The sequence below is a fragment of the Pinus tabuliformis genome, chromosome X, assembly GCF_031772625.1.
Source record: "Pinus tabuliformis cultivar Carrire ecotype Pingquan chromosome X, CPIR1, whole genome shotgun sequence".
NCBI classification, from domain to species: Eukaryota; Viridiplantae; Streptophyta; class Pinopsida; order Pinales; family Pinaceae; genus Pinus; species Pinus tabuliformis.
The window spans coordinates 1,447,761,413-1,447,775,112 of NC_142308.1; positions in this window are offsets into that span (position 1 = coordinate 1,447,761,413).

Genomic DNA, 13,700 nt, shown 5'->3' on the forward strand with positions numbered 1-13,700 from the left:
TATGCGATGGCAGAGCAATTCGATGAGGTGAAGGCAGGCAGTCACTTGTGATAGCAACTGTGCCTACCTATGATTGTGTAGCTCCATCACCAAACTATGTTGAGGAGTGTTCGGATGATTTCAAGACTTTCATATTATCAGATATTTTAAGAAGATACTCAAATATTCCATCAGGATGTTCCAAATTAATTTCATCTTCGAGAAATAAATATGAAAGATTACGAAAGCGAATGTAAAATTGTTCAACATATTTGTCGAGTGTTTTCTATAATTTCAGAATTACTTCATTCAGTGCTTTACAGTCAAAATTATTGAAAGCATGATCTATCTCTGTGAGCATATGAGAAAGAGAATCAATATGTTTTTCGGGCAGCATGGCACACCAATGCATTGGGTTCCCTCGAAGCATGTATATGAGCAATGCACAGGTCACTTGACATTCATAGATTTCATGTCTTCCACATGATCCTACATTGCCAACGACATGCCTAAACAAGGCTATATAACCTCCACCATCGTATTTTTTATGTGAAATGATATCCTAGAGGTCTTTCGAGATGTCAAAGTCATTTCCGTAAGACATACACTCTGGAAGAGAAACTCTGTAGTTAGTCATGATAAATATGTAGAGATTCAAAATAGATGTGAGGACTTAGCTTGCCATATGGCCCTCCTTCTAGTGCCAAAATGTTGAGGGTGTTAGATCCAGCAACATGTCAGGGGATCTCCTTAGTAAGAAGTCCCAACTAGACCTTAGAGAGTTTGGTGTAGGAGTCCTAGCAGTGGGTCATACAGTATCACCTTGACCGAGGTTGCGCAAAAAGGAAAGGAATATGTTGTTGTTGGTAGAAAGGGTGTGACCCGGATAGAAAACAAAGGCAGGTGCATGAAGGGTTCTTACACATGGGAAGTGGAATAAGTGCGCCCCTTGGAAATTTGTGGAAACACGCAGCTTGGAAGGGAACACACGAGAAAAGATATATCACAAGTTGAAAGGAAGGTTAACCAACGATCCAAAGTGATGGCTAAACCAACAACACATCTCAACCAGATCCATACATACATATATAGAAAGATTCCATACATACATGTGTTAGAAAACATATACATATGTCGTTAGTGTAACCAAGACAATGGAAATACAATAACAATTTATGCATGAAACGTGTTGGATTTGTCATATTAAGGAAGTGAAAGTCCCAATCATACATACAACCATGTCCAACTACTAGCCCTGACAATGGAATGTCACATTCATTTCCACATGCTCCTCCAAAGAGATATAATAGGTTTGCACTATGGAGAACCCAAGGCTCATTACAATATAGTCCAAGATTTCTCTAAGATACACCTATGTGAAGCTTGGCTCCCAATTCCCTTACAATGAGTTATGAGGTTCTATAAATAGAAAAGGGTGGGGTCACACTTAATGTTCCCCTTTGTAACTCTTTGCCTACCCTCATGACTCTTCAACTACTACATCACTGTTGCATTCAACCATCAACACACAGTCTTTCACTTTTACAAGATGTTACATTACAATTTGAACATGTACATATGTAATATAAAATAGGCTTCAGCAAGCCATGCAAGCTATCAGTAAGACTCAGATAGTTGTGGGAAGACCAACTCTTCGACATCCTCACGATGATCGATGACAACAAACTGATGCCAAGCTTGCTAGTACCCGATGGTGTTCGCATGCTCAATGGTGACATCTTGTTGAAAGCGAACTCTTATCTCTGCTGCATTTGGGTACACTGATTTAGTACATTTGTCTAACTCATATATTAACATTGGCATCATAGTCTTGAGTGCATCGGGACAAGCAACATACTGATGCATAGTGTCTATGTTAATATCTAAGTGCGCGTTGGTGGCTATGTGCATCAACTCGTCAAAGTACATGTCCATCTCCTATCAGACTTGGTCCATTGCCTTCGCCTCGGTGAGTGTTCCCATGGATGGGATCACATGCGTGTGAATAATGAAATCCATGCTTCTTCACACCCTTGCATCCAATCGACAACGCTTCTAACAATGTCTTCTCTGTGCTAGATGTTGGGATGGGTCTATAACCTGTATGGTGTAGTTTCATCAGTCTATGCATGTTGCACCTCCTCTTGTACATGTTCCTGCTGCACTTGTTTCTCTTATCTATATAGCTCCTGTTCTTCCCTGAGTTGTCATTTCAACACCTGCAACTCCTTCTCTATTTCTCTCTCTGCCTTTGGGAGATCCTCTTGTAACATTGTCACCTCATAGCCTCAATTTCTAAAGTTACGTTCATCACGAATGGATAAGCTTTGAACTTGCATCTTTACTCCACATCTGCGATGTCAACAACCTTCCTCTTGTATTTATCGCGTGTAGGTCTGCTACCCTCTACTGCTGTTGATGGTGCTAATCACTATGATGCTACTGCCATTTCATGTTAACGTCCTTTTCTATAAACTTCTTGGTGTCTTCATAGATAGGCAAGCGCATAGACACTTTTTCAACTTTACCTCCATTTGTGCTCTCAATAGTGTCCTTTGACTCTGCTCTCCTAGAGGCCATTGTACCTATACTGCTGAGAGGCAGATGAACAAAAATGATACCTTGACACATAGAAACACTCATGGGGATAAATATGTCAGTTGAAAACCAAAACAAATTGGAGGGCTTTCATGCAACATACCTATGTGACTGATTGTGAAGATTGCACAATTTTCACCGAGAGGGTGGGATACTGACTGCCAAAATTACGCAAGGCATAGTCTAGGCCATCAGGACACTGACTCACTACTGGAACTGAAAAATGCATAGCCCACCCTAGCCTACTGAGGGCTGATACTTTGCAATCCACAATTTCACTCAGCTGCGACATGCAAGCTCAAGGATTGCGTTGCGTAATTTTCTGGGTGAGCAGGGAACTGCCTCCTAGAATTGCGTAGAGAAAGCCTAGAGGTTAGTGTTGCTAATGTTTGCATGGCTTTTGGAGGGAAGGTTGAGCCTTCACTTCTAGAAATGTGCATTGTTTTCCAGGCAAGACAAGGTTCGAGTCAAAGCAACCCAGACTTGCCAACAGGTGACTAAGAACATGAAAAGATTTGGATGCATGGTGAGACTGATTGTAAGCAAGAGTGAATGATCATGCATGCAAATAGTGAATGAAAGATTGAGAAAATAGGAAATTGAGCATGTGTTTGAAGCGAGTCACCTCAACAGTGACCATTAGTGCAGAAACAGTATCATGCATGTGATAGCAATAGGATGCAAAGAAAAATTGAAACAGTGCTTCTACAAGATAACATGCATCAAAACGACAACAAGCATTAATTGAAATCAAGAAGACAACACTTACACAAAGCGAAAGAAATGCAACACAAGGCCTTAAAAGAAGACCTACCTAGAAACTGTTGAGTGGAATGTGCCAAAGACTCCTAGATTCGATGTGGGAGGTCAGAGCTGCAAGATTGATGTGAGGAATGATCTCTGCAGAGTTCAGTGAATTAGTTTCACTAAGATCGAGGTTGTGACATGCATGCCACAAATCTAGGAAAAAGCAAGACATGGCGAGAGGTTTTGAGATGATCTTTGCATGTAACCGCCAACTGCTAAAATAGATGATCTTTGCCTAAATTTGTGTGTTTCCTTTTGTTATTTCAGGAAAAGCATCCCATGCATGCAAATCAGGATATCTCAGTCTTGGAGGGGACCGGTTGACATTAAGGCACACACAACTTTCTGCATTCCTTGGAAAGGGATTTTTGTAGTTCCTGGTCCGAGCAGGGCTTGCTCTCCCTAAGGCATTGTGCAAATTTCTATAGTTAGTAGGTCACTGCCTCCCAGAATTGTGCAATTTCTGAGCTGAAGCCTAGTGTTAGGATAGATTTCACAATTTCCTGAGGGAGGGTTGCTTGGTTGGTTGTGCAATTCTGGAGCCTAGCAAGCAACCCAACATGATTTCACAATTTTTGGAGGGAAGTATGGTTCCCCTCCAGAATTGCACATTTAAGAGGGAACATCTCAGCTAGATATTTGCCTAAGTCTGGAATGATAGCTTGTGGGTGGGAGACAAACAAGTTGACATACACAAGTTGTTGAGCAACTGAAACTCAATTGAAGCCTATATACTTGACAATGCAAGGCATGCTGCTAAGGATGGTTGTTAGGGATTCTACAAAATAAAGCTAAGGATTATTTTTGGAGGGTGGTTGTAGCCGCTACAACAAGAGGAAATAAAAAAAGTAAAAGGCGAGTGAGTTGAATGGTTGGATAATATATGCCTATATCCGGCTATCATAAATATCCCTTGAATAATAAGAATATTTATTATCATTGTCGTGTGGATGTTTCCCTCACAAGGAGGATTTTTCCAGATAAAATATTATGTCAATTGTTGTGCTTGATTATTCTGTTATCTTGTTTATTTGCTTTTATTTTATGTAATTAAATATACTTGTAGGTTATGCTTTCACTGCTCAACTCAACAAGTGGTATCAAAGATTTTGGGAAAAGTTTGTGTTAATGGAAAAGATGCAGAGTGTGATGTTTAAAATGTAAATTTCAATGGGAGTAATAGCATTGATCTATGGAAGTTTAAGATGTGGCATATACGCATGTAATAAGGAGTAGAAAAGGTGTTTGTGGGAAGGAAAAAGAAACCTATGGACATGGATGAAGAAGACTAGTAGGAAATGGATACAAGACCTCTTAGTGTTATTTGTTTGTGCTCGGAAGATGATGTGTTCTTTAACATGAATGGAGACAAACCTACAACATGCTTATGGACCAAGTTAGAAAGCCTATATATGAAGAAGTCCTTGACCGAGATAATCTACTTAACTGACAATTACACAATTTGTGAATGAAGGAAGGTAAAAATATCTCTAAGCATTTGAATTCTTTCAATACTCTTTGATGTTGGTTGTCTAGTACAGATTTAATACTCAAAGGGGAGGATGAGGAAATTACATTGTTTAGTTAATTTCCCTAGTCTTGGGATAATTTTGTAACATTTATCAACTTTATTTCTAACGATACCATTTATTTGTATTTTCTTGTGGGATCTTTGTGTATGAATAAACTTAACATAAATATACGCTTGAAACCTCAACATCATAAACAATGGTCCTTAGAGGTTGATCCAAAGAAAAATAATAGAATTCGAAAGAAAAATCAAGATCGAAGTCAACAAGCAAGAAGAGTAAGCTACAGTTCTAGTACTGTAACAAATCTGGGCATATTAAGAATGCTTACTAGAAAAGAAAGGAACAAACTACTAAAAATGACTCTATAAAGGAAGCTAATTCAGATGAAACAACTATAAATTGTTGATGGGGTATTTTTCAGTTCTTTTATTTCTCAACATCATCAAAATTGGGTAATATATTTTGGTGCTTCCTATCATATGTGTTTTCATAGGAATTGGTAGTATCAAGATTACAATGTATGATGGTACTATTAGAACGCTAAAAAAGGTGACACATATGCCTCAGTTTAGAAAGAACTTAATATCTGTAGGAGTGCTATATCTTGTTTGTTATAAATGTACAGTTCAAGGTGGAGTTATGAAGATTTCGAAAGGCATCTTGATAGTCCTAAAGATTAAAAGGTCTGGGAAACTTTATAATATTGAAGGAAGGATAAAAAAATATCATACGACAATAGCATTTGAAGGTGAAAGTGACTCTACTAATTTATGGCATCAATGCTTGGGTCATATGAGTGAAAAAGGGATGAAGGTATAGGTCGATTGTACATTACTTCTATGATTGAAATATTTTAATTTGAAGTTATGTCACCATTGTATTTATGGAAAGAAAAATATAGAAGGAAATTTAAAACACGAAAACTTGTTACTCAAAGGTATCATTGATTACATCCATTCAAATATTTGGGAAACATATCCTAAAGTTTCTTTTGGAGGATCTTCATATTTTGTGACATTTATAAATGATTACTCTAGAAATGTGTGGATCTATTTACTGAAAATAAAAGTTGATGTATTTGACACTTCTAAGTAACATATATATTTGGTTGAAAATAACAATGCCGTGTTAATCAAATGATTGATAACTGACAATGGAATTAAGTTTACTTCAAAAGGATTTGAAAATTATTGCAAGGAATCTAGGATTTAAAGACATAAACCATGGTTTATACTCCTCTGCAAAATTGTCTTGTTGAAATCATGAGAAGAACACTTCTAGAGAGAGTGAGTATGCTCACTAATGCCAAGTTGCAACATGAATTGTGGGCATAAGCAGTTCTTGCAATGTGTTATATGGTAAATCGGTCACCATCAACTGCAATTGATAGTAAGATTCCATAAGAATATTGTTTTAATTTGGCATCTCAGTGAAAAATTCCAACTATTACATTAAATTACTCTTTTTGAGATGACCAAAATTTTCATTTGAAACACTCAATTCAGATATGGGAAAGTGGATTTTTGAAGTCAAGCCCACAAGTACAAAATTGTCAAGGTTGACCTTGGTTCAAATGGCACCTCTCAAAGAAAAAATGGCACCCCCCAAGTTTCATATAAATACAAGTTACCTCAACTTCATTAGGCACCACATAACCCAAACACATCTCTCTACCCATTTCATTAGTTCATACATGTCAGAATTACAGGGAATCTTTCACACATGTGAAGGACAACTCTCACTTTCAATTTGGTCAAATTCCAAATTTGTTTCAAAGTATTGACCAGTGTTGAGGAGGGGCTTTTCACTTTGTTTGACTACATTTTTGGTTAGGTTCTTTTTATTCTACTAGCTAGCACTCATGGACACAAAAACCAAGGAAATATGGGTTGGTTGACTATTGTTGACCTCATGGTGACGCATGTTTGACCATAGAAACAAGTGTATACTTTGAATGAATTTGACTGTCTATCTTTGGACTATTATGGCCTGACTTTGATTAACATTCTAGGCCACATTTATTACCTCCTTAATGAGACTATTTTGGAGGGTTGATCCTTGACTTTGTGGACTAGTTAGGGTTGACTTTGTTGCTATTGATTGTTGTTGACTTGGATAGATTTGTAGTTGCTGAAGAGTTGACTTTTGTTTACTCTCTCTCTTGTCTCTCTTTTGGATAATAGCTTGGCATATTGATTTGACTAGATATTGGGTATCACATATTAGATATTGGCTAGTCAAAGCTTGACATTGACTCTTGGATGCTGCACTCTGTTTGTTGAAGATTTGAAGACAATCTAATAAAAGAAGAAGTGAAAGGGGTTTTTCCCCAATCATTGATAAAATATTATGTCCCATCTCTTGTTTGACTTTCATTGTGCATTTGTTTAATTGTTCTATCTATTTTTTATCTACTATCATTAGTTAATTGGAGAAGTGAAATTGTTAAATTGGATGTTCTTGGATATTGTTGAAGTTATAGTTGCAACACAGATCAATTGATGAAAAATTAACATGGTATTAGAGATGAGGTGAATACAAGCACAAAAGACATAATGCAAAAGCATCCATATTATAAGTAGTTGATTTAAAGGGGAAAATATTTTGGTAAAAATGTCTACCTCTTATTTCAAGGACAACTGAAAGCTAGCTGACTCATCTGGCTTTACCACTTGGAAGACCTAGATCAATGTCTATTGGATGAATATGATGTCTTGGAGTACATGGAAGGAGATATTTCACCACCGCTAAAAAATAATCCTCAAGCTACCAAATCCAATTATACGAAAGGTGAGAGTAAAGCTAAGAATATTATTGATTCTTTAAGAGATCATCTACTTGTTTATATTTTATCCTTGATGACTTCCAAAAAAATGTACGATAATATTGTTGGCATGTATGAGTTAAACAATTTGAGCCACACAATGAAATATAAAAGTCATCTTAACGATTCTAAGTTGCATAAGGGAGAAATTGTGCAATCATTCTTCATAAGAATCATTGAGATGAGGGAACAACTCCAGAATGCTCAAGAAATTATATCTGACAAGGAATTGATGATGACTTCCCTTAGCAGCCTTCCTTCATCATGGGACATTGTTTTTCCTTTTATCAGTGATGGGGAAAGGAACCCTTCTTTTGATGAACTACTTGCTCGATGCAATCAAGAGGAAAGACTAACAATATCTCGAGGGTGAATTCAAAGGCCAAATGAAAGCGAGCTCACTACCTTCGTTGCTCAAGTGAAGAATAATGATGTGAATATAGGAAAGGGAAATGCATCTAAATAAAGAAGACCTTCTCAAACCAATCAATATTCAAAGGGTTATAGAAGGGAGATAGAGATGTTGAATGTTAAAATTGTCTTCGAAAGGGTCACTATGCTCGATACTATCCCAAAAGGAGATATGATCGACGAAGAAATTATTCAAGGTTTGATTTGGAATTTATCCACGACAAAGAATTAAAGGTATTACAGACTCATGTGCATGTATGTGCGTATGTTACTTTTTGCAACAGATCGATAAGATTGTGAAATACATAGACACTGAAGCAGTTAGAGAAAACATAGCAGACAAACATGTAAACATGACAAGTTTAATAAGGAGTTGACCCAATGCTCCTGGGCTACGTCTCCTGGTCCAGCCTTTAGTGGTGGTCTCTTTATTATGTTCTCAAAACAGATTTTTTTTTACAATAGTGAGCTCAATTTGAGTCTCACTCAATAGATATAAATCAGTAGGACTGGACTTGAATTTGTTTACAGGAGTTTGAAATAGAACTAGAGCAAGCTGTATCTACAAATTCGAGGTTTCTGTACAATGGTGAGCTTCTGTACATCTGATCTATTCTTTGCCTATCAATAGTTGATCTTCGAGGGAAGGAAAGAATAGCATAAGAGGGTTATTCTCTAATATCAGCAAAAGTAATTTTCGTAATAACAAGAGGCTTGGGATTGGATACCACCCAATGTTCTGGGAAAGTAAGATCTTGCCAACTTATAGTTTGGTGTTCAATCTTTTGATTTCGAGAATCTGTTAACACCAGTACACTTGCTTTTGACTCTTTGCTGGGGGCATGTATGACTGTAAGATAGAAGGTGTTTGTATGATGGAAGAAACCTATGGTTTGTATGGAAATATTGTGTCTCCTTTTGGCCATGTCAAATCCAATTGTCTAGATCTGCAACTGAAGAATACTTTCAATTGTTTCATCGAAAACATATACAGAGAAATTAGGATAACAATCAAAATAGACAGGGCCGTTGGACAGAGGAGCTACAATCCCACCTATCAATGAGTCAGTGTATTTGTTATGGGTCAAATCTTGAACAGTGGCTAAGACAAATGTATTTAAACCCTGATGCGTTAAAGCATTTATCCCAATATGTATAAAACCCAAATGAAGGTACTAGGTTTTTAGTCCTTTTGCCTTGGCCTGAAGTTGTTTAGAATTTAGAAGTGGAATGGATTAGACATAATTAGAATTTTCTTGAATTTGGCTAATAGATTCCTTAATAGAAATTCTAGTTGCAACTTTTAAATGAAAAGCAGACAGGTCTAAGTAGACTTCAGATACATTTATTCTAGGTAGCTGCCATCTAGCAGAGGGTTGTGTTTCCTCATACTCTAACTCAGTAGAATTTAAAACTCGACTAGATGTAGATGCAAACATACCCTAAGGGGATTTTCTTAAACACATGATTCTCTTTCTTCTATTCATGGAATGAAATAGACTTTCTGAAAGGCTCCATTTTAATATAGAATGTTCTTTTGAGTACTAACCTAAACCAAATGCTTTGGCTTTGATACCAGTTTTACGTAGGGGCTTCGCTTCAATGAAGCTTGCAATAGCAACACGGCTACTAGGCCTTGCTGAGTCTCTTCTCTACATTTTCCACTTTACTCTAATTTACATGAACCCATACACGAACCTACTAGCACATTTCTTGCACTGTCAACCTTCTCCAATGGCTTCCTTGCCTTACACGGTTTGGCGTCCCTTCTATGCATTGGTGAACCTCTGGGGAGCTTCAATACAGAGTAAGTTAAGTAAAAATACCTCAACAAATCATTGATAAAGCACAAGTACTCAGATGCGGAAACAAGATAACACTCTTTTATATTATTTCAGAAATGGATTATAGAAAGATTACAATATGTTCAATCCTGAGATAGACTATGTTCGCATTTACCAGACTTTAGCTACTCAGCTAGGAGATAGCATACTGGAGGTTACCTGGTGAGATCATATACTCAGTATTTGAACACTGCTCATAATAATCATAAAGATAGACTCTTTATAGATCTGGCCACTTTAGGTTCTCACCTGTGCTGAACACATAGATGCGCAGGCTTCTCAGATCACCTAATACTTTGATATTTCTTCGTGATGCAAGAAGATCAGACCATAGTCCGTAGTTGCAGAGCAAGAAAATCTCTTGATTCTAAAACTCTTCAAATCTGAATGCCCCAAATGAGCCTTACTCCATTTCTTATATAGGTAAAGGAGTGGATAGGCATCCGACAGTCGGGATGAAAAACTTGGTACTAAAGGAATATGTCAGATCAAAAGATGTGACTCAAAGTGTTAGCACCTAAATCTGCCTTAGGCTGAAGGAAGGCAAAAATTAGGGTAACCACAAACCATGCTCATTCTCGTAGCTATCCCTACCAGAGCAGGAGAGGGCTCTCTCCGAGTCACGCTCAGTGAATGGATAGACAAAATGGTCTGAGATGACTTTCAATGCAATATTTACCTTAGGCTAGTAAGTGAAAAGGGATTTTGGAAAAGATTTTATGAAGCGACCAAGCTTCTCGGATGTATATGGGACTGGTGCTCAGCAAAGAACAAAGAATTGAATATGAAAGCACAGATTATTCCATGAGGCAAGGTAGGCGGAAAGTGCAGCAATTTCGTCTTAAGGTAACGAGGAATGGAAAGATTGCTGAGGAGAGTGAAAAGGGCATGGTCGCATGAATCCTTTTCAACAGAAGAATAACATTGTACATGAAATTTTCCCACAGGCAGAGCAATATAAAATGAATTCTACCTAATCTCACTTAGAAAATTTCACTGAAATGAAACATGAAATGAATTATGAAACATAACAAGATACATATGGAACATAGGAACACATTTGCTACACTCACAACCACAAGAATCTCATGAAACAGAGCCGCTGCCTTTCATTAATTCTCTGTCAAAAATACACAGTGCAGAAACAGAGTTTCTTTCCCACAGTCTCCCAGAAGTTACGAGCTAGCCAACCCTTTGCAAATAACTTGCATGCAATATATAGAATATGTGAGGAAGAGATAGAACGCCTAGGGGTTGGGAAGTTACTCGAATCATTACAAAATGGAGATGGAGAGCCAACCATTCGCTACAGGTGCAATGCTGGCAAACATGACATTTGGGATTGGGGTGATCGATTGGCTTCCTTTGCCACTTGGATAGAAGCCAATTTGGAGAAAAAACTCTTTAAATGCCACCTTTGGTGCCAAAAAACTAAAGTGTAGATAATCGGGCCGATAGGAGAAGTCGCGAACCGAAATTTCACGAAACGGAAGAAAATTTGCAATTTTTCCTCTGTGCATCGCGCCATTTTCTCTATGCGTCGCGCTACTTTTGGGCCTGTTTTTGGGCATTTGCATGTGTCCAAAATGTGCCCAAGTGGGCTTGTTGGAAAATTGCCAGGTTGTAGCAAGAAACTAGGGTTTGTGCGAAAATGAGGAATTTGGGGGATCGCAGTGATGGGAAGTGTTTGATAAGGTACTTTAAGGATAGGGGAAGGTGTTTGAACATCAGGATACAAGTTTTTCCGATGATTTGGCTGTCGAAGCGAAATTGCCTTCAAAACCCTAGGAGAGGGAAATGACCTTACCTAGGCGCAACTGAAGCATGAGCAAGGTGTAAAATGACCCAGTGGGACTTGACATGATAATAAAAACTCTCTAAATGATGGTACACTCAGCTGAACTATGACATGGACTGACATTTGGACAACTTTGACAAGGGTAAAATCAAACCCTAGACCCAATGCTTGGTGACCAATTTTTTTTTGAAGACTCACTGAAATGACAAAATTTGACCTTGACACATTAAAATCACTTTGTAATAGCATGTTTGATCACTGGAGGAAGGCTGTAAAGACTGACACTAACATTGGCTCCAATAGGGATGGTAGCTCCTTGGAGGTGCCAAGAACTGCAGATCTTTGGGTGAGCAGACAGTGCCTCGTCGATTGGGCTATGGACTCCATTATTCCAACAAACCAACATGACTCAATTTATTGACTGAAACTTGACTCAAACTGACTCAATGCGAACTGAAATGACTGAAAAACTTGACTCTATGCAAGAGGAAATAACTCATGACTAACTTAACTAAAACAAGTATTTACAAAGCTTGTTCAATGGTAGCAGTCCATCAAGATTCCAGGGTTTCAAATCAAGATGACAGCCACCGACGTACTAATGCAATATGTACAATCATGTGTAATGTGTCTTCCAATGTAACAAATCAAGTAGATGCCTCCTTGATTGATTCTCCTAATCAGAACTTCTCGTCAACAATAGATACTTGTAATTGGGCATCCAAAAAACTAATTGACCCTGATCTCCTTCATCACCAAATACTGCAATAATCACCTTCATGGCTGACTACAGTAAATCTGCCACTGGATCCTGAAGAACGTGAAGATTTTCTTCCTGCTGAAGAAACAAGGTGTCCTTTGCTTCAAATTCTGATCTTCCTTCATCATGTGCTTCAGTAAAACTATGCTCCTGGGCTTCAAAAAACTCTGAACAGGTAGATGAGCAGATATCTTCTTGGAAAAACATTTCAACACATGAAACATATGAAGAGGAATCTGAATGGAAATCCTGAATGTTTTGATCTTCTGTGGTGTGAATGTATTGAATGAAGGTCTGATCTTGTTTTTCATACACTGACTGGATTACCTCCTCATGAAGGCTGTATTCTAATGAACTGAGAACATTTGGATCCAAAACTTTGTCTTCTTCATCCCAGATGATTTCAGCAGCAGAGTTCTCTTTCATAGGATTCCATACTAGGCATTCTTGGTCATCACAGTCTGAATCTGGAACTGAAATAGCTGTCCTGACATTATCACATTCTGAAATTAGAACTGAACTTACTTGCATGCCATCTTCTTCTATTGACAGATCTGAACCGACACTTTTTCTTTCATCAACTTCAGCTATATGAAACTCTTCAACCTGCTGATCTATTTTATATAATTCATGTTGACTGTCAAGATGCATAATTCTTTCATCTTCCACCATACAACATTCTTGATCATGCTGCAAATTTTCATGATCGTTTTTACGCTGCTGAAAGGGATTTTCATATAGGGCTTCCATGATCTCATCATCCATGAAATTAACATCTTCATAATATTTTTCAAGGCTTTTAATAAAATTAGAAGTATGTTTGCAATAGTCATGAACTAGATTTAATCATGGATAAGATTCTTTATACTTCTCAAAGAATATTAAATGAAAATCTTTTAGACAATAAATGGAAGCAAGTTGCAAACTTTCATACCAAGATAGGGCTTCGTCTTCCAGAGTATCCATAAACATTTTCATGAAACAATATTTAGGAAAATCGATCTTTAATTTATGCACGTGAATGTGAAATTTCACCAGATGAAGGGCAGTGTCATTAACTTCCACATTTCTGAACACAGGTAAATTCTTTGACCAATCTACCTTGGGAATTTTATTTAGAAAACCTGGGATGTGATCTCGGCTCATG